The following is a 26287-nucleotide window of genomic DNA, read 5'->3' as shown; positions in this document are numbered from 1 at the left end:
AGGATTAGCTTCACTACGCCCGCCAGTAGCCTCAGGACCCATGCACCCTTTGCAGTTGATCTCCACCGGACCAATTATGGCTTTCATGAGCCCATCTGTAGGGCGCTTCGGCAGCACAATGCGCTGCCAGCTGGGATGCGCTTTGACTTTTGCCAGGGGAAGGGAGCCGTCAGACAATTGCTTGTGGACTTCTTCCTGTTACATAATCAATTTATTAATGTTATTTTTTGTTATTTGTTAAGATAGAAATAAGTTAGCCTAGCCAGCTAAGGATTTTTTGATTCCGTTGGCGAATAATAAATAAATAAATAAATATTAGTCTAACAGCTATCTTTCCTGCATGCTCGCGTAACAGCTTTCTGCTGGTTGCAGACGGGCCACTTGACGTTGCAGTAATTGCATCGCCTCTTGAAATATGCAGTCATTGCATGTCAACGACCAATACAAAAAAAAAAAAATAAATAAGCATATGAAAACCAACTTATTGTGTCATATGTAGGTACTCGTAATTGGGTGAACGATTGATGCGACTCAAGACTTATAATGTAAAGGTTGACGGGCCAAATTGCCGGGCCCTATGCAGCAAGCTTAGACGCGAGCGAGAGAGTAGGATAGCCCGAGAGCGTTAGAGCTACTCTGGGCCGCTGCTAAGTCGAGTACGAAAATTTGATTGAGACAATATAAAGAGACGAAAGAATTCCGCTGTGTATGCATATACGGTAACAAAATTATCTTTACAGTGGGCATTGCAAATGACTATCAACAACAAAATACATTTGCTTTGGGTCGCACCACTAGCAATAGTTTATAATATTTATGCTGCTTGACCCGACATTATTTTCAAAAAGAAAATTTTAGCTCAGGGGTAACTTTGTGGTCCCTTAACAAGGATATGCAATAATATTGGCGAACATTCTAACACAGAAGCCGTAAATCCTGTTGAGTTTTATTTTAAGCAAAAAAAATAATAAATCATAATTAATCATTAATTTGATTGATTAAGTCTAGGTTTTATCAAATTACTCCAAAATAATGATTATCAGTGAATAAAAACGTAAAAAATCTAAAATTTAAAAATCATGGCGGCAATGCAGAGATTGCACAAAAATAAAGATTTTGGTGTAAATAATATTTTTCTAGGTCCATTAAAAGTAAGCGAATTTTTTATTTTTATTTTGTTTAGTTTGTTAAAAAAATTTAATTTAGTAAGAAATTAAATATAGCAAAATTTTGTAAAGCGAAAAATACCATTGAATGTTCTTTATTGATCAAAGAATATAAAAAACTGTATTTATATAGACAAAAATACACCGGAAAAATATTGTGAAACTTCTAGACACCGTAGAACCGTGTACGTGTGCAGTCTAAATTGTTCAGGATTTTTCTTTCAAACGCAGTTTGCTTATTTTTGCTTGTTCATATTTATTTAGTGGTAGATTTTGCGAATTATAACTGTTGAGACAACGAGCTTTTTCGCTGACTATGATTGTTCAATAATTTCACAAATTATTAATTTCCGAAAACGTTATAAATTTTATTATAGGTATTTTGTGTGTTGAGGGTGGCCGAAGATGCCAGAGCCTTTTACAATAGTATTAGAGTGACACACTTGGATGAGGCAAGCGAGCCGATCTCGAGCCAAAGTAATAGATTGGGGACAAAAGGGTCTGTTCTCCAACTATATCAAGCGGTAACTGCTAGAGCAGGCGCAGCTGCTGACGGCTTAGCGACGGCATAGGAAAGAAAAGATAACAAGAGCGAGCATAGATAAGAATAGATGATTAAATGAGAGCATGTTGCTGAGCGAGCATAGATAAAGCTACGCTTACGTTACGTTAGTTTAGTATAATGACCAAAATAGAAAAGAAAGTGAATTGATAGGCAATAAAACAATGGTATAAAATTTACACTCGGGCTTCGCCCGAACATACTCCCCCCGTGGAAGGATCCATGCCTTTCACCTCATCTCGTAGAGGCAATAGACATAGTTTTGCAAGTGCTCTTCGGCTAACACCTGTAGCCATCCTGATCAAGGCGACTCGAGATACGCCATCAGCTCCTGGGATGAGCTCGAGGATTCTCGCTAGAGGCCACTTCAGAGGAGGGAAGTTCTCGTCCTTAACAAGAACGACATCATTGACGTGAAGCTCAGGATTCCGGGTGCGCCACTTCGTTCTTTCTTGAAGACTGGTTAAATACGATTGGCGCCAGCGAGACCAAAAGATTTGCTGAAGCTGTGTGACCTTCTGCCAACGGTCCAAGCGATCGACGTTTAAATGAACCAAGTCAGGCTCCAAGAAGGTTGTGATAGGGGCGCCAACTAGAAAATGGCTGGGCGTGAGTACATCGAGATCTGCAGGGTTCTCTGAAAGAGGAAACAATGGCCTTGAATTAATGATTGCACAGATATTGCACGCGAGAGTGCGCAGCTCATCAAATCCAAGAAGCGAGGATCCGAGGGCACGTCGAAGATGATGCTTAGCAAGCTTGACTGACGCCTCCCACAATCCTCCAAAATGTGGCGATCTAGGAGGAATGAAACGCCAATCGATGCAATCGTTGAGAAAAGCTTGATGCACGGCTTCTTGATGACTGTCGCTTAGGAATAGCGACTTAAGTTCCGCCAGTTCGTTCCGCGCTCCAACAAAATTTGTGGCATTATCTGACCAAATACGAATCGGTCTTCCACGGGTGCAAATGAAACGGCGAAGAGCAGAGAGGAACGCAGATGTTGTAAGATCCTTCACAAGCTCGATGTGAACCGCCTTGGTGGAGAAGCATATAAAAATGCTCATGTAGCACTTTAGTGGGGGCCGGTTTCGAACTTCTGATTTATACAGGAACGGACCGCAATAGTCCACGCCGGTAACTAAAAATGCACGAGATTCGCTGACTCTGTCCACCGGAAGATCTGCCATTATTTGCTCGAGAGTTCGAGGCTTCACTCTAAAGCATCTGACACACTTTTGGATTACGTGTGCTACGGTCTTTCGGCCACCGATTGGCCAGTACGTTTGACGAATGATGGCTAATAGCGACTGGGGTCCAGCGTGAAGGTGCTTTTCGTGTAAGTGCCGTATCAGAGCAGAAGTGATGGAATGATTCTTGGGCAATATTATGGGATGCCGTGCTTCAAAGTCCAAGGTAGAGTTTTTAAGACGCCCTCCAACTCGAAGCAAACCGCAATCATCTAAAAATGGCGAAAGAGAGGCGATCGAGCTTGAAGCCTTGATGTCCTTTCGCGTTTCCAGGGCTCTTATTTCAGTGGATAGACGAGATTGTTGAGTAAGACGAATAAGCAGTTCGGTTCCCAAACGCAAGTCCTCCACAGTTATTCCAGACTTTCGTCGATGAATGAATTTGCATACATACGCAAAAATTCGTTGCATTTTGGGGAAGGAATTTACAAACTTTGATTCTTCCACCAAATATCTTGACGCGCAGTTTGTAATTAGTATGGTTTTTCGTGCCTCCAAAACCGGCTCTGGAAGAGCAGGTGTACTTGGCCATTGATCCTTACTGGCTGTCAAGTATGTAGGTCCATACTTCCAAAGATGAGAATTGATGAGCTCAGCTGGTAATGATCCTCGAGAAAGCATATCGGCAGGGTTTAGATCAGTTGGCACGTGCAGCCAAGACATTCCAGATGTGAGTTCCTGAATAACAGAAAGTCTATTAGCGACAAATACATTGAAGTTGGATGGTTGATTCTTGATCCAAGCCAAAACGACTGTGGAGTCACACCAGCAATAATAAGAGCACTTGAAGTTCATCAAAGACACTTCATGCATAAGCTGAGCGAGTAGCGCTGCACCACATAATTCCAACTTGGGTATTGTGATAGTCTTCAGTGGCGCTACACGAGATCTGGAAGATAGAAGATTTGCCTTGACTCCATTGTCGCCTTGCGAAACAGCGTAGATGCAAGCTCCATAAGCACTCATGCTGGCATCACAAAATCCATGCATTTCAAGGTTGCTGCTTCGAAGGAAAGATAGGCGCGGGAAAGAAATTTGTTGCATAGAGTCAAACTGCTGAATAAAGTTGATCCAAGTTGTGCGTAAGGAGACTGGCAGACTTTCATCCCAATGAAGCTTTTCTTTCCACAGCTGCTGTAGAAATATTTTTGCTTTAGTAATAACTGGCCCTATAAGTCCGAGTGGATCATAAAATCGTGCAATAGTTGACAATACAACTCGCTTAGTTGGTTTCGAAGGGACTTGATTGGGACAGAATGAAAATAATAGCTCATCCGAAGTGGGATTCCATGCTAAACCTAGCGTCTTGGTTACATCGCTGCCATCAGTAAATTTAACAAATGTTTCCCTATCTTCATGGGGTGTTTGATCGAGTACATATGTATCGTTGGAACACCATTTTCTGATCTTGAAATTTCCTTTGGCTAATAGTCCTGACACCTGGCGAATTATTTCCAGCACCTCATTTGTAGTATCTCCCCCCGTTAGCAAATCATCCACGTAAAAGTCCCGCAGCACAACTTCAGAGCCAATTGGATATGACGAACTCTCGTCTGCCGCTAGTTGGTGCATAGAACGGACGGCCAGAAATGCTGCTGGTTTCGTTCCATAGGTCACGGTATCCAGCTTGAATGTCCTTAGCTCCTCGAGGGGTGAGTCACGCCACAGTATGCACTGCAGAAAACTATCTTGGGGCGAGACACGGACGCATCTATACATTTTACAAATGTCACCAGTCAATGCTATACGAAAGGTACGAAATCGAAGAAGAGTCGTAACTAACTTTGGCTGAATTGTTGGGCCTGACATCAATATATCGTTGAGGGAATATCCTGTAGATGTACAAGCGGATCCGTCGAAAACTACTCGGAGTTTTGTGGTGGTTTTGTCTTCTCTTAAGACGCAGTGATGAGGAAGAAAAAATTTGCATTGTTTAAGTGCGTCACTTTTGACAGGGGACATGTGATTCAAATCGACGTATTCCTTTATAAATGCGGCGTATTGGGCCTTGAGAAGCGGTTTGCGAACCAACTTGCGCTCTAGATTGAGAAATCTGCGATAGGCTTGTTGATAAGAATCTCCAAGAAGACTGTCACTCAGCTTTAAAGGCAATTGAACGCAATATTCGCCACTTGGAAGCCGACCGCAATGTTTTTTGAAATGTTCCTCGCAAGCAATTTCCTCCTTTGTTGCTTCTGTAGCGGGACCGTGGCAGTTTTCCACTTCCCAGAACCTTCGCACTAGCTCATCCAAACCAACGGTAGGCGTTTGACTCAATTCCGTCGAACTAGAGGCAGCTAGGAGCACTGAGCTGCGGGAGTACTGACCTCCACCTGTGACAACCCAGCCGAGACGGGTTTTTTGTATTATAGGAAGTCCCCTCTCCAATTTGATCTGTCCAACGCATAAAATGTCGTAAAATAAGCTGGCTCCAATAAGTACATCGATGCGCTGAGATTTGTTAAAGTGTGGGTCAGCAAGGCTGATATTGGATGGCATTTCCCATTTGGATACATCAAATGAAGAAGCAGGCTGGTTTCCTGTAATACGTGGAGCAACGAGAGCTGTGAGACTCGTGAAGTAATCGGAAGTCCTGGATTGAATGACCAAATTAACTGAACCTTCCGTGTGAAATGCAGAATCAGCGCCGATACCCGATACTGATACCGACCCTTTGGCTCGTTTCAGCTGAAGCCTCTGAGCAAAGCGAGAGGTTATTAAATTAATCTGAGAGCCTGAATCCAGAAGAGCCCGACAAGGAAGAAGATCACCAACTCGACTCTTTATCATAATGACTGTCGTGGCTAGAAGCACTACGTCTGAGCTAAGATTCTGAGCAGGAGGCGAGCATGGTGATGAAGCGGCAACAAGAGAACTTGAAAGATTGGGGCCTGGGCATAAGTCTGTCTGAATAGGAGACGTAGTAGCGTTTGCAGGTTCCGTGTTAACTGACGTAGGCAGCGGATTGTTGATATGTAAAAGGGTATGATGCTTTTCACCGCATGTGCGACAAGAGCCTGAACTGCAGGAGGTATTCCGATGTCCCTTCTTCAAACAGTTGAAGCAAACTCTAAGCTTCCTTGCCTCTCTAAGACGCAAAGATGGCGAAAGGTTTCCAAAGCGAGTGCAGCTGTAAATGTTATGCCCTTTATTATCACAGAACACGCATTCCAATACGATTGTATTTGTAGCAACAAGACTGTGTTTTGAATGAGTGATTCGTTTATGTTTTCCAACCTGACTGCTATGGATTTGAATCAACATAGCTTGATCCATGGTCTCCATGGCTTGACATCTCCTCTCCAAAAAAGCCGAAAAATGGTCCCATGTTGGTATGACGTTAGGGGGCGACAGCTCCTCCCATTTGGTCCTGGTATCAGAGTCGAGATACTTGTATGTGGAGTGAACGATGATGCATCCAGCTATTTCCTCCATGGTACCCATCGATCTAAGCGCTCTCATGTGAGAATGAAGCTTGTCCGATAAAGTACGTAGCTTTGTAGTTGACCCATCTTCAACCTTCTCATGCCTCAGAATCTCAGCGACGTGTGCCTGAAAGATTAAACGTTTATTATTGAAACGATTGTTTAAAATGTCCAATGCAATATCATAATTGCTCTCCGATACTTCCAAAGAGCGAACAGCCTCCAGGGCAGGTCCATCCAAACATGAGCGCAGGTGCTGGAACTTCTCAATCTTTGATAGAAAGGGCTCCTGATCTATTACTGTGCTAAACATCGAGTAAAAGTCTGCCCACTCAGTATAACCTCCACGGAAAGTGGGAAGTTTAATGTCAGGAATATGATATCGTGACCGTACATTTCCGGAGGCAGTAACGTTGAGCTCGGGTCGTATCGTTGAGTGATGCGGCATGTTCTGGGTAGTCCTGCGGAGTGCTGAGCGAATACGAACTTCGATTTCCATCGCCAAATCCTCAAAATTGTAGCTTAAGTCGCTGCCAATTTCGCTTACATCAAGCTCTTCTAAATTAGAATGAGTAACATTAAATGAGTCGGATATTTTTTCCAAGAATTTTAAATGAACACTTAGCGCATCTTCACTGATTGGGTTGTTTTCATCATTCAATATCGTCTCTCGAAGTGAAACGGCTTTGTTGTATATTGAGAGTGCCTTTAGTTTGTAAAAAGACACCCTGTTTTCCGGCACGTCATTAGACTCATCCATTTTCGACAGGCAGCAGCGAGCAAAGCACAAAGAAGAATCGAAGAACAAACCGTTTGATTTTTTTTGGTATGCAAGCGCAAGTGCAGCGAACCCGAAGCCGCTAATGCACGTAGCTGTATTAGTGCTTGTAAGCAAGCGCGCGACGAAATGGGAACTAACCGCTTCGCGTTCGAACAGTTATGTTTAGCGGATAATTTTCACTGTTTATAATTGTTTATTTCCAAATTGTTACTGACTATCACGTCGGGGTCACCAAATGTTGAGACAACGAGCTTTTTCGCTGACTATGATTGTTCAATAATTTCACAAATTATTAATTTCCGAAAACGTTATAAATTTTATTATAGGTATTTTGTGTGTTGAGGGTGGCCGAAGATGCCAGAGCCTTTTACAATAGTATTAGAGTGACACACTTGGATGAGGCAAGCGAGCCGATCTCGAGCCAAAGTAATAGATTGGGGACAAAAGGGTCTGTTCTCCAACTATATCAAGCGGTAACTGCTAGAGCAGGCGCAGCTGCTGACGGCTTAGCGACGGCATAGGAAAGAAAAGATAACAAGAGCGAGCATAGATAAGAATAGATGATTAAATGAGAGCATGTTGCTGAGCGAGCATAGATAAAGCTACGCTTACGTTACGTTAGTTTAGTATAATGACCAAAATAGAAAAGAAAGTGAATTGATAGGCAATAAAACAATGGTATAAAATTTACACTCGGGCTTCGCCCGAACAATAACCATAGTTGTATGTACTAGGGGAAAAATAGTATTCTGCAGAAGTAGAGTCTCACAAAGAGGTATGAAACGGCTTTAGCTAAAACGAAAATTAGTTCTTTGGTTAATTAATACATTGCGTTTTTCTCTTATAATGAGTAACTAATAAATATGAGGAACAATTCTTTACAATTCTATACATATAACATTGTAAGGATAGATAGCTGAGCATACATGAACTTCCACACAGAAAAACTTTAAAGCTTTCAAACGCCTTACACTGGCAAAACGCGCTGCAATTACACAATTTAACAAGCTAAATCTGCAAAGGCCATGCTAGGCGTTTGTCATAGAGAGAAGTTACATCAAGTAATTTAAGTTCATATATAAGGAAAGAAAGTGGGAGGTAGTTTCATTCTTGGTCAAATTTCAGCGTTAGCAGAACTTTGTCTTTTCTAATTGCGAGGTGCCGTGGATAGTGAAGATTTGGTATGGCTTGGATCAGCCGACAGTTCTAGATTGCTGCGTCATCTAGTGGTCGGCACGGTAAGTGAGTTATAGAATAAAGAAAAAAATTATTTAACTTTTGCGTTTCGACTAAAGGCCCGCTGCGAGGGGCATAGAAAGTGAGCGAGTGAGCTCCTGGGAGCAGGGAGAGCAGGGCAAGTACTTCGGTTCTTATAAATGTACATATCGATGGTCACGAGAACAAACAGGTAAACCCCCTTGGTCCGTGAAGTCAAGCTCCATGTAGTCTAGCATGGCTCCATGCAACTAGAAGGTGATGATAAATATTTATTCAATTGATGGGACCGGTAGAACAGAGAAGCTTCTGATCTCGGCCCAATATTCCGGCGGATCGGCCTTCATGTCCAGGATGGATATCTTGTTTGGTCTTGTTAAAATTCCGCTTAGCTGTTTGCTAAATTTGGCTATGAATTATTGTCGCGTTAAATGTGCAGATGTGCAGGGATCTCGGGCCGTGTGAGTGTTGCCATATTCCGAAGTAATGGCCTGCATTATAGTTGTGAGAAATGGCACGCTGTTGAAAACGACATGCGATCGTTGAAGAGGCAAACACGGAGTGGCTTCAAAAAGCTGGGCTTCAAGAAGCAATATGATCTTCTATGGAATATGGATACCCAGTTCTGCAGCTACCAGCTTCTGAGTGAGTCTGCGAGTTTTAAGAAGTCTGCTCCGCCGAACTTGCAGTGCAGCTCATTTTCTACTCCAAGTTCAACGACAGCTGCTGGTGAAACAGATTCGGCACCCGGTGGGAGTACCAAAAAATAGGCAAGTTTTTGTCTCACGGCTAGCCCCAGAACTTACGCATCTAATGAAGTAAAAGCTTTTGTTCAGCCACAGACATGTATTTAATGAATATTAGGAATATACAGTTCAATCTTATACACAAATACTCATAAATAAAATTGTTCATGTCATTTCATGTAACTGAATATGACGACACGAAAAATACATTAGCAACTAAGAATGGACAATAGCACTTGTAAACTCGAACCCACCAAAAGGGATCAAGCAATAAACTATCTACTTTATTGCTGCCAAGTACCTAAGTAAATACACTGAAATATAACCCCCGCACAGAGTAAGTGTTCCCAATCTAAAAATACACTCACAAGGAGCCTGTGCGGTCCTTCCCATAGAATAAGAATTCCACTGATAGATATATAAGGAGATGCATTTGTTCAATAAAGTCAGTATCAGAAACAGTACCATAGCTGCCTGTCACTCATCTTCCATCGCAATCAACAGAGGCTGTCGCTGTGTCTTCAGATCCTCACTTGCGCACCGTAGGATACCCTCTCCGCAGTCCAACTGGTTCAAGTTCTAGTTGCGACGACCAAACTGTAGACGGTTTATGTACCGTATGCAACCCAGCTTCCTACACACACACATATCACATTAACATTTGGTGACCCCCGACCTTGGTCATCCTTTCAAACTGTCTAACAAGCTACAGTGAAAGGATTCGATCTGGACATCAGATTGAAGCAGTCAACAGGACATCTTCAATAAAAATTTGGCATCAGGCCATACACTTACGGTAGCATCTCCTACCAATAAGTATCACTTTGGCAAATCTGACATATTCAGGTTATCAGCCAACAGAAAAACAGCTATAGAATTCGATTACCACCGAGGCAATCAATTTTTGTTTTTTCGTGCGTTCCATAGATTGGAAACAGCACAAATCCCTCCATCCAACACATCACCTGTACTATTACCTTTCTGACCAACAACGGTTGCGATTCGGAGCGTATCCAGCTGCAAAGCAAATAAAACACTCCCAACGGGTCAAAAATTAATAAGTACAAACAGATAGAATGGATACACATATGGAGGCAGAAGCTGCCGCTACAATGGCAATGGATGTGCAGCAAGAGATTGGTGAGGAAATATCGAGGTGCATTCGGAACTTTAAAAAAGATTCCCAAGAACGAAAGCAAACGGCCTCTTATTTTCAAGCCAAAATATCAGCACTCGAAAATGCGTGGAATCGCTTCAACAAAAACGACTCCAAACTTCGCGATACAGACAAAACGGATGAATACGTAAAATTCCGTGAAGACTTACGTACAACATGTAAGCAACACATTACGATCTTTACCGAATGCATGGATAAGCTATCACAGACTACTAGTGCTCGTGGGGAACGTCAAATCGTCTTTAAAGAAAAGCATGAGAATCCTCCAGTAGATCCCAAAGAAAGCGGTCTGATCCAGCAGCCCTCGAAGGATTACAGCAAACTGCTTTCACTATGTCGCCGACAAAAGGCCATAGTAGAGTCCGTTAAACGCAATCTGGAACAACTTTCAGAGACGGATGGACGCACATCAAATGATTTGATAAAATCACTATGGACTCAAGCACAGGAAGTCCACTTCACAATTCATGAGGAATATGAGGACCCAGTGGAAGGAGGGTATGACATGGAATCCTACCAAACACTGGAAAGTAAGGTCCAAAGAGCATTGGCAAAATCAGCCACACCAAACACGGATAACGTGCATCTTCCACGCATCAGCATCCCAAAGTTTGATGGGGATCTATTAAAATGGACCCAGTTCGTCGATCTGTTCTCATGCATGGTGCATGAGACCAACATGCCTACGGTGAAAAAGATGTGGTATCTTAAAACCACCGTTACCGGCGAGGCAGAAAGATTGATTGGACATATCGATCTAAAGGAAGAAAATTATGAAGCCGTTTGGGAAATACTAGTTGACGCATACAACAATCCCAGAGATGTTTCGAACACGGTACTGAACCGCTTCCTCAATCACCAAACAATTAATGACGATCCAAAGTCATTAAAAGAATTGTATATAACAACCATAGAATCCCTTGCATCACTAAAGGGATTGGGCATCAATATATCTACATGGGATCCGATATTGATTGCCATTATCAGAAACAAACTGGATGTAACAAATAAGGCCTTGTATGAGCAATCATTGGGAAGCTCAAAGGACATTCAGGCGCTGGATACGATGCTTCAGTTCTTGGAGCAAAGAATTCGGGTTCTAGGAACCAGTAAGAAGCCACCAGCATCAAGGAGAGAGCCAAAAGGCACGACATGTGCATCAGCAAACACAGGGAGAACGCGAGCCCCCTTATGCACATTCTGCAAAAAAGCAAGCCATTGGCTCTACGGATACGAAGAATTTCGCTCCAAATCTCCATCAGAACGACTAAATTGGGTACAAAAACAAAAAATGTGCGTTAATTGTTTTAGAACAAATCACAAAACAAACGCATGCCCTGGTCGAAACTGATTCAAGTGTGACAAGAAGCACAACACGATGCTACATTTGGAAACAGCATCAGGCGCAGCTACAGAATCAAGAGGCCCGACGGTCGGTGCAGCAAGTAACAATAGTTACAATCTTCTGGCTACAGCAAAGGTGGCAGTAGAAGCCAACAACGGGCAGGTTGCTAATTTCAGAGCACTGCTAGATTCAGGATCACAGATAAACTTGATCTCTGAACGAATGGCATCAATGTTGTCACTCAAACTAAAAGACACAACATTACGGATCGAAGGAATTGGAGGTCAATCAAAGACCAGCAGAGCACGAGTAAATGTGCTCATGAAATCCCTTCACAATGGTTTTACGCAAAGAATTGAAGCTTTCGTAACGTAACGTAGCCAGCTAAGGATTTTTTTGATTCCGTTGGCGAATAATAAATAAATAAATATTTCATTGATTTCACGCTTGCTTTTCAAATTCCGCCAAAGTGTGGTCCTAACGAGGGAGAAAAACCGTCAGTCCACCTTCCACCCATTCTTAATTAACCTTCTAGCATTTTTTACCGTTCCATCTTTTTTTAGCTGCTAAATGATAATGAGCATTTCACCAGATTCGAGCCCATGCATAAACTCTCCTGAATGCTTTAGATTGACAAATATAGACTTTTTATACACGATACTTAAAATGAGTATTGGGGTATATTAGATTTGTGGTGAAAATGGATGTGTGTAACGTCCAGAAGGAATCGTTTCCGACCCCATAAAGTATATATATTCTTGATCAACATCAATAGCCGAGTCCATTGAGTCTTGTCTGTCTGTCCGTCCGTCCGGTAGTCCGTCCGTCCCTTTCAGCGCCTAGTGCCCAAAGACTACAAGAGCTGGAGAAACGACATTTTATATCCGGACTTCTGTGATATGTCACTATTACAAGTATATTTCAAAACTTTTCCCCACCCACTTCCGCCCCCCTCCCAATGGACGAAAATCTGGGGCATCCACTAATCTCAGAGACTATTAAGGCTAGAGTAACCAAATTTGGTATCCACACTCCTGTTAGATCTCACTATAAAGTATATCTCAAAATTTCGCCCCCCTCGTTTTCAGTCTGTTGGCTGTAGTTACTGGCCATTTGTCTATTGGAAAGCTGAGCCGATTTGAGCTAGTACTCTTCTTTGGGCTTCATTGGATCATCTCTCCATAATACGCAATGCTATGGCCGGTCTTCTTTGCTTATTTTCCTGTAAATTTGCTCAATATCGGCAATGTCAATATGTTCAATACGTCTTTTTTCTGTCTTGGGTCAGTATACATGATCTCGACCCTAATTGCCCAAACTCGGAAGACAACCTAAACCGTCTTGTGAACAGGTTTACGGATGCGTGCAACAAAGCCTTCAAGGCAGCATGCCCTTCTGCCAGATCAAGGGGGAAAAAGAAACCCCCCTGGTGGTCTAAGCAACTAGACACCCTTCGTAGGACTTGTAGTTCTCTTTTCAATAGAGCTACAAGAGCAAATGAGGATACTCACTGGGCAGACGACAAAACCAGTCTAGCACTATACAAAAAGGAAACGAGGAAGGCTAAAAGAGCCTCCTGGCAAAAATTTTGCTCCAAAATCGAGGAAGCCGCAAGACTCCGGAAAGTTCTCTCAAAAACTACCCCCTCGGTAGGTTACCTCAAGAAGAATGATGGTACGTGGACCAACTCCAGTGAGGAGCCCCTACACATTCTGCTCGACACGCATTTCCCCGGATGCACAACCACCGAGCCGACATACCTCCCAAGAGAGGGATCGGTAGAATCGATGGACCATATCCTTACAAAACAGAACATAAGTTGGGCAATAAACAGCTTCAACCCGTTTAAATCGACAGGTCCGGACCAGGTAATCCCGGCCCAACTTCAGACGGCCGGGGATACGGCCATAAACTGGCTACATAGTATCTTCAGGAAGATACTGGCGGTATGCACAATACCACAATCATGGCTTAAGGCTATGATAGTTTTCATCCCTAAAGCAGGCAAAGCCTCACACTCAGCCCCGAAAGACTTTAGACCAATCAGTTTATCGTCTTTCCTACTCAAAACCTTTGAGAGACTTATCGGGTTACAATTACGGACAACCATAAGTCCCCAGCTGTACTCAAGTGCGCAGCATGCCTACCGGAAAGGAAAATCCACGGAAACGGCACTTCATGAAGTGATCTCAAGTGTAGAAAAATCGCTGCATCTCAAAGAATACTCACTAATAGCTTTTCTCGATATCGAGGGAGCCTTCAACAACGTCACACCGGGCGCCATCGATGGGATCGTCCACCCAGTCAAGGTATGTCAACAGAGGAACCCCGCAAGGGGGAGTTCTGTCTCCTCTTCTGTGGAACATGGCAGTCAATAAGATTCTATGCGACCTGGAAGAGGGGGGCTGCAAAGTAGTGGCATACGCGGACGACGTTGCAATTATCTTCGCGGGGAAATACCCCCAAACACTATGCGACCTAATGACCGCAAAGCTTGCTCGATTGTCCGGATGGACAGAGTCGTGCGGATTGGGACTAAATCCCTCGAAAACGGAACTCGTGTTATTCACAAAATACAAGGTCCCGCCCCTCAACCGCCCAATACTAAATGGATACAGGCTCTCCTTCAGCGACAGAGCCAGTTACTTAGGGTTGGTAATTGACAAAAAGCTTAACTGGAACCTGAATGTCAAGGATAGGGTGAAGAAGGCAACGACAGCACTCTACACTTGCAAAAATCTATCGGCCTAAAGTGGAGCATGAACCCAAGCATAGTCCTATGGATATATCTGGCAATAGTCAGACCTATAATACTCTATGGAGTTACTGTCTGGTAGCCTTCCCTTACAAAAAGGACGATCACCAATCAGCTGGGCAAGGTTCAGCGAACGGCCGCCCTCTGGAGCTCTTCGAACAATACCAAATGATGCGCTAAACGCCATGTTATGCCTCCAGAGCCTTTACCTTGCAGGAAAGGAGCGGGAAGAAATGGCAGCAATACGTCTTAGGGACTCTGAACAATGGGTACCTCAACACATAGGTCACTCATCTATACTAAATAAAAACAACATGGTCCCAGCAAGAATGGACTATCAAGTTCCAAGGGAGCACACGGAGACTCCATTCAGCACAATTATCCCTCATAGAGACGAATGGCTCGAGGGACTCCCCGGCCCAGACGGGGCCATAAGCATCTTCACGGATGGCTCAAAGCTGGACGGCAGGATTGGAGGAGGAATCTACTCTGAACAGCTAAACATAAGGCAATCTTTCAGGCTTCCGGATCACTGTAGCGTCTTCCAAGCGGAAGTTACAGCAATCAGTTAGGCTCTGTACTGCCTTGACACGGTTACCACCACGGCAACCAATCTAAACATCTACAGCGATAGCCAAGCAGCGATCAGATCACTTAACGCGATCTCCTCAAACTCGGCTACTGTGGCGAAGTGCCGCAGATCTCTTCACGAGATGGCTCAGCAATTTGTTATCAGACTTATATGGGTTTCGGGCCACCGGGACATCGAGGGTAACTGCATAGCGGACGAGCTGGTCAGATCTGGTACTACGACCCCCCTTCTCTAAGATAAGGAGGATATTTGTATGCCTATGGCCACCTGCAAACTCATCATAAAAGAGCAGTACATGCGACTAACAGACAACAAGTGGCAAATAGGGCAAACATGGCCGACCATAGATAAGAAGCGCACCGCAGAGCTCTGCAAACTAGGCAGGGAAAGGTGCAGCGGAGTCATACGTTCCCTCACAGAACACTGGTTAGTAGGCACCCAAGTAGGCTGGGTGCCCCATACAATGATTTCTGCCACAGCTGCAGAGACGAGGACGAGGAGGAGGAGGAGATAGTGGAACACCTGTTCTGTTCCTGTCCAGCTCTCAGCAGAAGGAGGCTGCATCACTTGGGCTCCGCCTTTCCGAACGACATCTCGGAGATGTCCACGATATGTCCCAGAAAAATCGCAAACTTTATAAGAGCATCTGGATGGGACAACTGTTGACAGGAAATCTCACTGCAGGGAGGGAATGATCCCAAGCGGTATCACAACAGCCGAAACCGGCCTAAGTGTGCCGGGCTCCGAGCGAGCTTGGCAGCCGCCTCTACCTTACCAAACCTAACCATACATGATCTCATTCCGACTTTTTCCGTTTGATGATTTTGCATCGTGCATCGAAGACCACTCTCAGGTATTTAGTGGAACTTCCGTCTCTAATGTCAGCTTGATGGGGAAGATAATATTTTCCTATCAATCCATCTGTAATTTTAGTCACGTGACCAAGATTTTTTTTTAACATTTCTTTTTGGTTTTTAAACTTGGAAAACGTATTGCTTCGTTTTCCATCCCAATGATTTATTTGGTTGCACAGTGGTCAGTGATGACTGCAACTTCTACTTCTTCTTTATGGTTTCTCAGGAATCGTGATGATATCTCTCCGTCCATGGGCCAAAAATCAAAAAAAGTATCAAAACCTCTTTACACAAAAAGTACAAAATTTTTCTCTTAAATGTCCAAACTTCCCAATGGCAAGCCGGATTTTTCTGGAAATCTAACGGGACTTTCTAAATAGAGAATTAATAGCGTGAACACGTGTTCATTTTCAAAGCGAAGCTGAAAGCAGGACGAGCTTTTTAGAACAAAAGCGCTCTTCAAATCAGTCGTGTAATTGGTTAATTGGTCAATGGATTTTTAAGTTAAAGGTATTTCTTTTATATTAAGTAATTAATAAAAACTAATTTATGTTGTGATTCTTGTGAAATTAATGTTTTGCGTAACCTATGTATTTATTATTTTTTTGTGTGTGTATTGTATGTTTACTTAAAGTTTTAGTTGTGTTCCCCCCCCATTCCACCTTGGGTTTATTTTTTATTATATTTATCTGAGTATTGAATTTATTTGCGGAAATTTGCGGATGTGTCTGTAATATTTAAAATACTAACTCGTCGTCTTATTTGTTCAAGGTCAAATTTTCCCAGCGAAGCCTCCGTGTAGCCTTACGGCGCTGTGTGTTTGTTTTCGTCTTTCTTGTTTGTGAAAATTATTTAATTATCATTTAATTATATGTATTATATAATTATTTATTTTTGATTTTAATTTTCTATTTGGTTTTGGAAGGCGATTCATATCATTGTGTGTTTGCACGGCAACTACTAATGCAGAAAAATTACAAGAAGTAAACACTACTGTGGCAAGGTATTGAGAATAACGGCTACACATCTGAACTGAAAAATGTTATGAATCGTATGAATCATAAACGTTGTAAGTTGCTGCTGCGACTGCAACTCTTCACTTAATCCCGATACATAGTCAGTATGGGTCTCCTCCGCCAGACGGCGCTAACATTGAACGACACGACAAAGAGTGCGTGCGAGAGAGACAGAAAATCAGTCTGAGCGTGACGTCGGGCGCTGCGTAGCCACTGCAAATTGATTTGTTTCTTTTGGCTATAAAAATTATCTGATCTGATCCAGATTCAGCAATCTGATAGATATGGTCATTCTCTGTGATTGTGCCTGTTTCGTTTTCTCCAGTCTTCAATAGTTTTCTCCAGTCTTCAATATTGTGGATGCCACAGATTTTTTGTGGGGGCAGCAGGGGGTGGGGCGATATTTTGAAATATACCTGTAATAGTGAGATCTAATAGGAGCGTGAATACCAAATTTGGTTCCTCTAGCCTTAATAGTCTCTGAGATTTGTGGATGGCCCAGATTTTCGTCCTTTGCGGGGCGGAAGGGGGGTGTGGCGAAATTTTGAAACAAACTTGTCAAGGTTCGATATCACAGGAGTATGGATACCAAATTTCGTTGCTCTAGCTGCTATAGTTTCTGAGTTCTAGGAACTCACTTTTTGCAACAGGCAAAGCCGATAATGAAACCTGTGTGTTAGAGCGAGACAGAGCGAGAGAAAATGAAATTGTTTTCTTCATTCTGGCTGTAATAATAATACGATCTGGTTCAGATTCTGTCTCTACGATTCTGCGTTTTCTGTTTTCTCGTATCTTTGAAATTGTAGATGCCACAGATTTTCGCCCTTTGTGGGGCGGGTCGAAATTACGAAATATACTTGTAACAGTGACATATTACAGAAGTCTGGATATAAAATGTCGTTGCTCTAGCTCTTATAGTTTTTGAGCAATAGGCGCTCGTAGGGACGGACCGACAGACATGGCAGACTATCGACTTGGCTATTGATGCTGATCAAGAATATATATACTTTAATGGGTCGGAAACGCTTCCTTCTGGACGTTGCACACATCCATTTTCACCACAAATCTAATATACCCCTATACTCATTTTGAGTATCGGGTATAAAAACCAAAAAATAAACTCAATCCCCGACCGGCATAGATGGCAAGACGGAATCTGGTAGTTATTTATTTATAATTCATGTTTATTCAAAATAGTTATATTAATCAAGATTCCAGAGGCTCATTATACAAAGCACCCTGATTGCTAAGTAGGGTGCTAAAGCTGTACCGTACGTAACGGTTGTGAGTTTATACTCTTTTAACTTTTCGTTTTGATTATCTCTCCAAATTATATGCAAATATTGTAGATATTGCAGATATTACAAATGGCCATTTACGCCATTTCACCATAATATCGAAAATATCTTTTTGGACTCTTGGTCCAACCCATATGATATCATTTAAACTTTTATTGTTTGTGGTTTTTGCTGAAGCATCGAAAACTACCCTCAGCTTTGTCGTTAGACTGGAATCTCTTATGACTGCTTGATGGGGCAAATAATATTTCCCATCTTCTTTGGACTCTACCATATGTCCTAAATTTGTATATTCATGCTTAAACTGTATGTAATTTTCTTTTAATTTTTTATTATTGCTGAGCTTTCTTTCTAAACTATAAAATCGCGCCATAGTTTGTGTTTTTACATCTCCTAGAACCTTTTCTTTTTTAAATGGTATTTTAACCACATACCTACCATTCTCATCTCCTCTTGATGTTTCCAAAAAGTGCTTCCCGCAAACATCTTCTTCTACGGTGTTCTTTTTACTTTACAATTCGTAGAACCGCTCTAAGTACCCAACTTCAATTGTTGTCGCCACAATAAATTGATCACCTTTTGATTTGGTGCAACCGGATATAATCTACCCGGATTCCGTCTTTTAAAATATGGGTATACAAATCTATCCTAATTATTAAACCTACTATTTGGTTTGTTAAAGTTAGGGTCTGCCAACACATAATCTTGACTCTTAGTTTTGTCAATATTGAAAGACATTAATGGTAAAGCTTGGCAGCTTGATTAGTAGCCGTATGATTCCACTCGCTCCTATAGCCTTTCGATGAACGCTAGTCGAAGTCCCCATTTTCGGAGTTTGTCCGCCAGTAATGAGAGAGAGATCTCACCACCTCCGGGGCATAAGACCCGATGTCCCTAGGGAAAACTAGGCGCGGCAAAGGGTCCAGTGGTATTGGGTTCGGGTCCTTGGTCCTTGCTGGGCGACTCCGGTCTGGTTCCTTGGGGTAGTCCTTGGGCAGCTCGTGATGGTTGGTCGTCCTGGGCGTCCGGTGTCTTGGTCCTATCCGTGGTAGGATCCTTGGTTCGTGCTGGGCAGCTCGGGTATAATTAGCCGCAGTTTCTGTTCATTCTTGCTGTCTTCCATCTTCATTCGGCTTTCTGGCCGGGTGACGTGGCTGTGCTGCGGGGGTCCCTGGGGCTCGGTATGTTCCCAAAGCGCGTGGCCAATTCGTCCAGTCTTGCTTGCACGGGTTCGGGGTGTGCAGGGCGTGCGATGATTGCGGTGATCCCGTTCCGTAGGTTCTGGGGAAAGTGATCCTATACTAGGATACACAGTACTGGGTAGATGATCCTGTCGGAGGGTACGCGGCACGGTACTGGGAAAGGTGATCCTATACTAGAATACACAACACTGGGTAGATGATCCTGTCGAAGGACACGCGGTACGGTACTGGGTAAGGTGACCCTATACTAGGATACACAGCACTGGGTATATGATCCTGTTGAAGGACACGCGGCACGGAAGGCACGGAAGGTTCCTGTTCGAAGGCTCGGTGATCACTCTCGTAACTTGATATTTCGTGTTCGGAGGCTCGTATTGGCTGTAACCATGGCTTTGGGACTGAGGGCTCCGTTGCCATGTAGCTGCTCCTCTTTGGGTTCGCTGGATGTACCTTCGCTGCTGTGGCCTGTCGCCGTGTCGCCGCTCCTCTCGGCGCCTGTTGCTCTGTTGCTGCTGTGACTGTGCCGCCGTGTCGCTCGCCCGCCTGCTCCGTCGCTGCTGCTGCGTTGTCGCTGTCGCTGCTCGCCTGCTGCTTCGCCGCTGTTGCCGCTTTGTCGCTGTCTCCCAACCTTGGCCACGTGCCGCGTCCATTTTCTCCCGGCACGCGGTGCTGAGGTTGAAGTTGGTGTCTTTATTTTCGTTCTCCGTTTTATTTCCCTACCTAAAAACCCCACGGGTGCAGCAGGGGGAAAAACTGCCAACTCTGTACCTACAAGTACATAAGGAAACCACAGCTACGCAGTATCCGGGTGCACACGCGTGTTTCGAACAGGACTTTTCCGTGTATCACGAGAAAACTACTGAAAATTCGATTTCGGCCCTGTTAGAGAATCACTCCCGAGCTTGGCCCGCGATGGACTTCGGTCGCTTTTCTGCCGCTTTGCTATTTCTGTAGCTTTCCGCTGCTGGCCTTTCTTCATATTCAGCTGCTGCGGCGTGGGCGTCAGAGCGATCGTCGGGCTCTCTTCGTCTCCCTCTCTGTCGAGCTAATGGGGTGTTTGGGTGTTTCTCGCTTGCTCGCTGCGTGTGGCCGTCGGCTCTCTTCTTGCTGTTTCTTTTGTGTCGTCGCTTGTTCGCGGTGTATGATCGTCGTAGGCGTAGTTTCCCCTCTTTTCTTGCTGTTTCCTTTTGTGTCGTCGCTTGCTGCTGTTTCCCCTTGCGACGTTGAGGTAGGCCCAATGCTGGTGATGCTCTTGTTGGTTCTCTCGTACTGGTTTCGGTTCCAAATGTAATAATAAGCCCTCTGGACTGTCCCTCCAGGGGTGGGTGTTGCTCCTACATTGTGAAGGCTTGTACCTTTACAATATCTTATTTTTTATTGTTGCCCCTTTACTATTCACGCTGTTTTCCTCAGCTACGGCTTACATCCTAACTTCTAGGTTGCTTACCATGCTTTGAATATCAAATTCTAAATCGCCGATCTGGTCGTAGAAGCTGTCGTTTGTCTCATAGCTATGATAAAACTCCTAAATTTAGAGCTCAGTTTTTTACTGAGGAACTCAATTTTTCCCCTTCTCATTCTACACTCTCCCAGTTTAGCCTGATCAAACCTCAGCATGGTTTGCTCTAAATAAGTTTTCCACTATTCTGTCGATTCCCTCAGATACTTTTTCTATGGTATTGTCATTTTTGGGCTCTATGTCTTTTTTTCAAAGTTACAGTCTCCACTGATTGTAACTTTTCTATTTCTACCTTCCCTTTCGTTAGGGTTTCATTACATACTTTTGATGTATATTTTTAATCATGTTTTCGTACTACTGTCTCTTATAGTAGTCATGATCGACTACTCCATATGCTAACACTGTAGAATTATTGCTTGTAACTTTGTTCTTAAGGTCTCCTTAAGACCTTAAGGTCCTTCTTAACCTCCTTAACCTCCTTAACCTCCTTGACCTCCTTAAGGTCAAATGACCAGGCTCAATCTTCTTAATTTCTTTTGCTATCGCGGCTTGAGCCTCTAATAGTTTGATTATTTGTTCTGATGACATCTTACTTTAATTTGTTACTTAATTAAGCTGAAAAACAATTTGAGATATGAGACTTAGCTCATGAATTCTGCTTCTGCTGTTGTTTTTACTGCTGCCGCTGGAGTTGCTGTCGCTGCTGCTGGAGTTGCCTCTGCTTATTGCTATTTTCTATGCTGCTGATGTTGCTGCAGCTATTGTCACTGCTGCTGATGTCGATGCTGCTGGTGTCGATGCTGCTTATGTTGCTGCAGCTATTTTCGCTGCTGCTGGGGACGCCGCAGTTATTGTCGCTGGCACAGTGAGCACACACAAACCAATTTATATATTTATTTTTTCACCATTACAGTCACAGTTCTTTTGCCACTTGTATTTTTTCAGCTAAACTTACATTTCATCAATTTATTTTATACTCTGTTCCATCCTACAGGAGGGAAATCAGAATTCTGTATTTTGCTACCTTTAGTTGTCAGTGATCTAGACACTTGTTCAGACTCAAAGGAGCTGGCTTAACTCCGTGCTCTTACCACAGGGGGAAAACAACGGAAGTCTCGAAGGACCAAAATGTTAAACTCCGTGCTCTTACCACAGCGGAGGAAACAACGGAAAAAACATTTTACTGTGGGTGTCTATTTGAGTACATGCTTACATTAGTTTTATTTTAGGACCGCATTTGTTAAGTGTTTTCTCCACTTGTGTTTTGTTGTCGTATTAATGGGTTACAGATCTCTGTTTACACCCGTGCAGTCATAACTTGTCTACTTTATGTGATTTCTTTAGAGATCGGTTTTGTTACATGAGTGAATGTGTTCAATAATATGTTTATGTTTGAACATTCTGCAAGGGGCCGAAAGTGGCAAGGTTTTGACGATAATATGTTAATTTTTTAACATTATAATGTTTATTTATGCCGGAGGCTTAGCTTAAGCCGATTGCTTGCACCATACCCTTGACACTGCTTTAATGCCTCCAATAGGCCAATATTCCAGCCAAATTTTGGCAGGGGGCGATGTTTAGCATAAATGTTCCTTTCGTGGTAACATCTTATCAGCGCAACAGGTATATGATGCCCCTATGGAAAAATGGGCGTATGTTGAGCATCAAAACTGAGCGAGAATTGTCCAAGACGACCTCCAACTATCAGTAAGCCAGACTGATCGATGAAAGGAGAGAGCGAACTGATAGAAATCGATTTCATGACTTGACCAGCATTAATCTCCTTCATGTCCATCCACAAAAATTTTCAGATGAATATGTCGAATTAGTAGATGTGTTCCTTGCCGAATATCAGAAACGATCAGTCCAGGATGGCTAAGACGATGTATAAATTTATTCATGTAGGCCAATGTGAGCTGTTTGCCAATGAATGACTTTGCAAACTTGCATTCGGACGTGAGATCTAAATGTGGAAACGCGTATCGGAAGTATAAGATACGGTCTGTATCACATCCTTAGAGCCTACCAAAAACGATTTAGCGTGAAACCACTGCTCTGACTGGATAAGGCAGCTGGGAAGCGAGAGAGAATATCAGCAGGATTTAAAGATATGGGAACATAGCGCCATTCCATGGCTGCCGTCAACTGCTGAATTGATGCCACTAAACTTGCCTCGAAAACTTGAAATTTGGCTGGCTCATCCAGTGGTAGTGGCGCCACTCGAGACTTTGAGCACAAAAGCTGGCTCGACGACTGGGCTTCCCTGGACACGACACATACGCAAGCGCCATATGCGTCTTTGCTGTTTTCACAAAATCCGTGAACCTCTATAGCCACACTAGAATGAAAAACCACGGGAGGAAATGAGATCCGAGAGATGCTTGCCATCTTGTGTCTCAAGTCCATCTATGTTGAATGCCACGCTGAGGGTAGGCTTTCATCCCAATCCACATTTTCTCTCCAAAGCTGCTGAACGAAGATTTTGCACCTGACAATGACTGGATTTATCAATCCAAGAGGGTCGTAGAAAAGAGCAATCGTAAATCAAAATGAACTTGGAGGGTTTTGAATTTGTGTCCAGTGCGGACAAGGCAAACAGAAGTTGATCCGAAGCAAGGTCCCTCTCGCTAAGCCAAGAGTTTTGTCGCCTCTATCATGAAACCTAAGGAATTTCTCTACACCTTCTTCAGAGGTTGGGTCAAGTACTTCCTGCTGACTATAGCACCATTTCCTAAGTTTGAAATTACCACGGGACAGTAAAGCTGAAGCTTTGTGCATCTTGTCTATTAGCTCTGTGACTGAGTTACCTCCAGAATTAAGATCATCCACGTAAAACTCCTGCTGCACAGCAGCTGAGCCAAGCTGGTGTATTGTGCGGACAGCTAAAGATATTGCAGCCCTCGTTCCGTATGTGACGGTGTCTAATGAGTGAAATTGAACCCCAGCCCCGATGGAATCTCGCCATAGAATACACTGATAAAAATTGTCAGGTGGAGACATGGAGATACGCAGCGGTTCATTTTACAAATCTGACCAGTGCGAGCGACTTGATATGTGCGAAAGCGAATCAATATTTTAAACAATGTAGGCTGAATAACAGGGCATGTCATCATCATATCATTTAAAGAATATCCAGTTGATGTACCTGCGGATAAATCGGAAACGACACGGAGTTTTATTGTCATACTGTCTTCCTTTAGGACACAATGATGACGCAAGAAATATTTGCAAAGGCTACTGGAATCTGGTTTGACTTGGGACATATGATGAAAATCAATATACTCCCTCATAAAGGTGAAATACCGCGCCTGGAGTGTAGGATTACAATTTTCGCTTCAAACTGATGAATCGTCGATACGCCTAAGTATAAGACGCTTAACGGCATACGAACTGATTACTCCCTTGATAGCAATCGCGAAAGGTGGCTCACAAAATGTGCTTCACAATCTACTTCTTTTATGGTATTCCAGCCTCCAAACAATTCTCGACTTCACAAGACATGAAGAATTTCATCCAACCTTGCTTCCATTTTAGCTTCCGAGTCTGGACAATTGTGCGTGGCCAAAAGCGCCGAGCTTACTACCTTCTGTCCACCCAAGCCGGGTCTTCTGTAGAAGAGGCAGGCCATCGGTGAGCTTGATTTGGCCTAAGCAGAGGAGATCATAAAAAACGGTCGCACCAAAGAGGAGGATTGAAACGTTCAGGATCGGCAAGCTGAAAATTAAATGGAATATTCCAATGTGTAGTATAAAGAAGAATGTAGAAATCATAATTCAAGACACAAGAAAGTTAACTTAAATTATTCATTAATGAAAATTTGACTTTGGAAGCACAAGTATCAAAGGAAAATAAATGGAAACATTTATTGTAATCGCAGCAAAGGCTACGGAAAGATTCATGGTCAGAGTAGTTTGAAGGACAGAGAGGAAGACGGAGAGGAAAGTAGTACCTAGTCGGGCGGGACGGAACAGAAATACTAATAAGACTTAGCTTACAAGAGAGTGCAAGTTAATTAGACGTAGCCGACTCTCATAAGAAGGAAGATGTCTAGAAGGGTCCCAATAAAGACCGCGCAGGGCAAAGATAACAAATTGTTTCTAAACGGACTCAAGCATATCTGGATATTTTTGGTAATGAGGTGACCAGATACAGGGATCATATTCCAAGATAGGCCGGACAAGAGAAACGTAGTGTAATTTAGTGGTATAGGGGTCAGAAAATTCCTTAGACCATATTTTGATAAAGCTAAGGACTCCTTTGGATTTATTCAAAATAGCGGATATATGAGAATTGAAAGATATGTTAGGTACAAAGATAATGCCCACGTCATTAACTTTGTACAGGCGTTCCAAGGAAATTTTATTGATTGAGAAGTCAATAAGGTAAGGCTTGTTGCGATGAAGGATCATGACGTTACATTTCGAAATGTTAAGAGGAAGGGCGATACACGATCGCTTTAGGAAAAACATAGCTCGAAATCATCAGCATACATTAGGACTCGGGAATGACTTAAAACTTGGGGAAGATCATTGATAAACAGGTTAAATAATAAAGGCCCAAGATAGCTACCTTGAGGCAAACCCGAAGAGACAAGGAGGATTAGAAAATTCAAGGAGGTTAGACGAAACTGAGCGACGTTTTACAAATCAGTGCTGTGATTCTGAAAACATCACAAGAGTGTAGAGGCTGAGAAGTAATAATTGTTTCGAAGAGCTTAGGAATAACAGACAAATTGGAGAGACAAGGTAGTTTGAAACATCTGATTCAGACACATTGATATGATTTCATAATCAACAAAGGGGGGATGGATACCACTTGAACTATTTAAAGGGTGGGCGCACATATGAGTGCGCGGCACGAATGTCGTTAGGTGTAGCGTGAATAGAGGGCAGGTTATTAGAAGGAAGAGAGTAGCAAAGTTGAAAATATTAAGCAAATAGGTTAACAATATCGGAATTTGTATCATATTATTGTTATATCATTTATGTATAAAGAAGAGGGATATTGTGAAGAATTACGTTTAGAGTGAACAAACTGAAAGAATTGTTTAAGATCTCGTTTAAAATTGAGTTTGCATTTAGCCAAGTAATCGTTATGGTATTAAAAATGGAAAATTGCGATTTTTCAATTGAAACTTCTTGTAAAAACGAGATTTAAAAGTAATGGAACACAGGTTGGAATAATGGAGAAAACAGCGCTGTAAAATGCGTTAGTGGCGGGTTGAATCTCAAGAAAGTCGTCGAGGAATGACCAATCGATCTGAGAATGTGCGCGATTCAAAAAGATAAAATCAGCCCTCTTAAAACAAAATATAGCCGAGGGCCTCTGGCAGGATTTTGTGGGACCAAAAGAAGGCAGCTGGACATAAATTTCTAGAGAGGATCCTCTGTAAACTAGAGTATTCGTTGTATCGGTAGTAAACGCAAGGTCTAAAATCCTATCCA

General features: G+C 42.9%; 1 protein-coding gene across 1 annotated transcript in view; it reads left to right on the top strand.

The window, feature by feature from the left end:
- Window positions 1-26287, top strand: part of LOC6603397 (stromal interaction molecule homolog) — a 183999-nt gene that overhangs the window by 139098 nt on the left and 18614 nt on the right. The gene's annotated exons all lie outside the window — the stretch shown is intronic.

This window comes from Drosophila persimilis, unplaced genomic scaffold, assembly GCF_003286085.1.
Source record: "Drosophila persimilis strain 14011-0111.01,24,50 unplaced genomic scaffold, DperRS2 tig00000677-arrow-arrow-pilon, whole genome shotgun sequence".
Lineage (NCBI taxonomy): Eukaryota > Metazoa > Arthropoda > Insecta > Diptera > Drosophilidae > Drosophila > Drosophila persimilis.
This window is presented reverse-complemented; position numbering and strand designations above follow the sequence as displayed.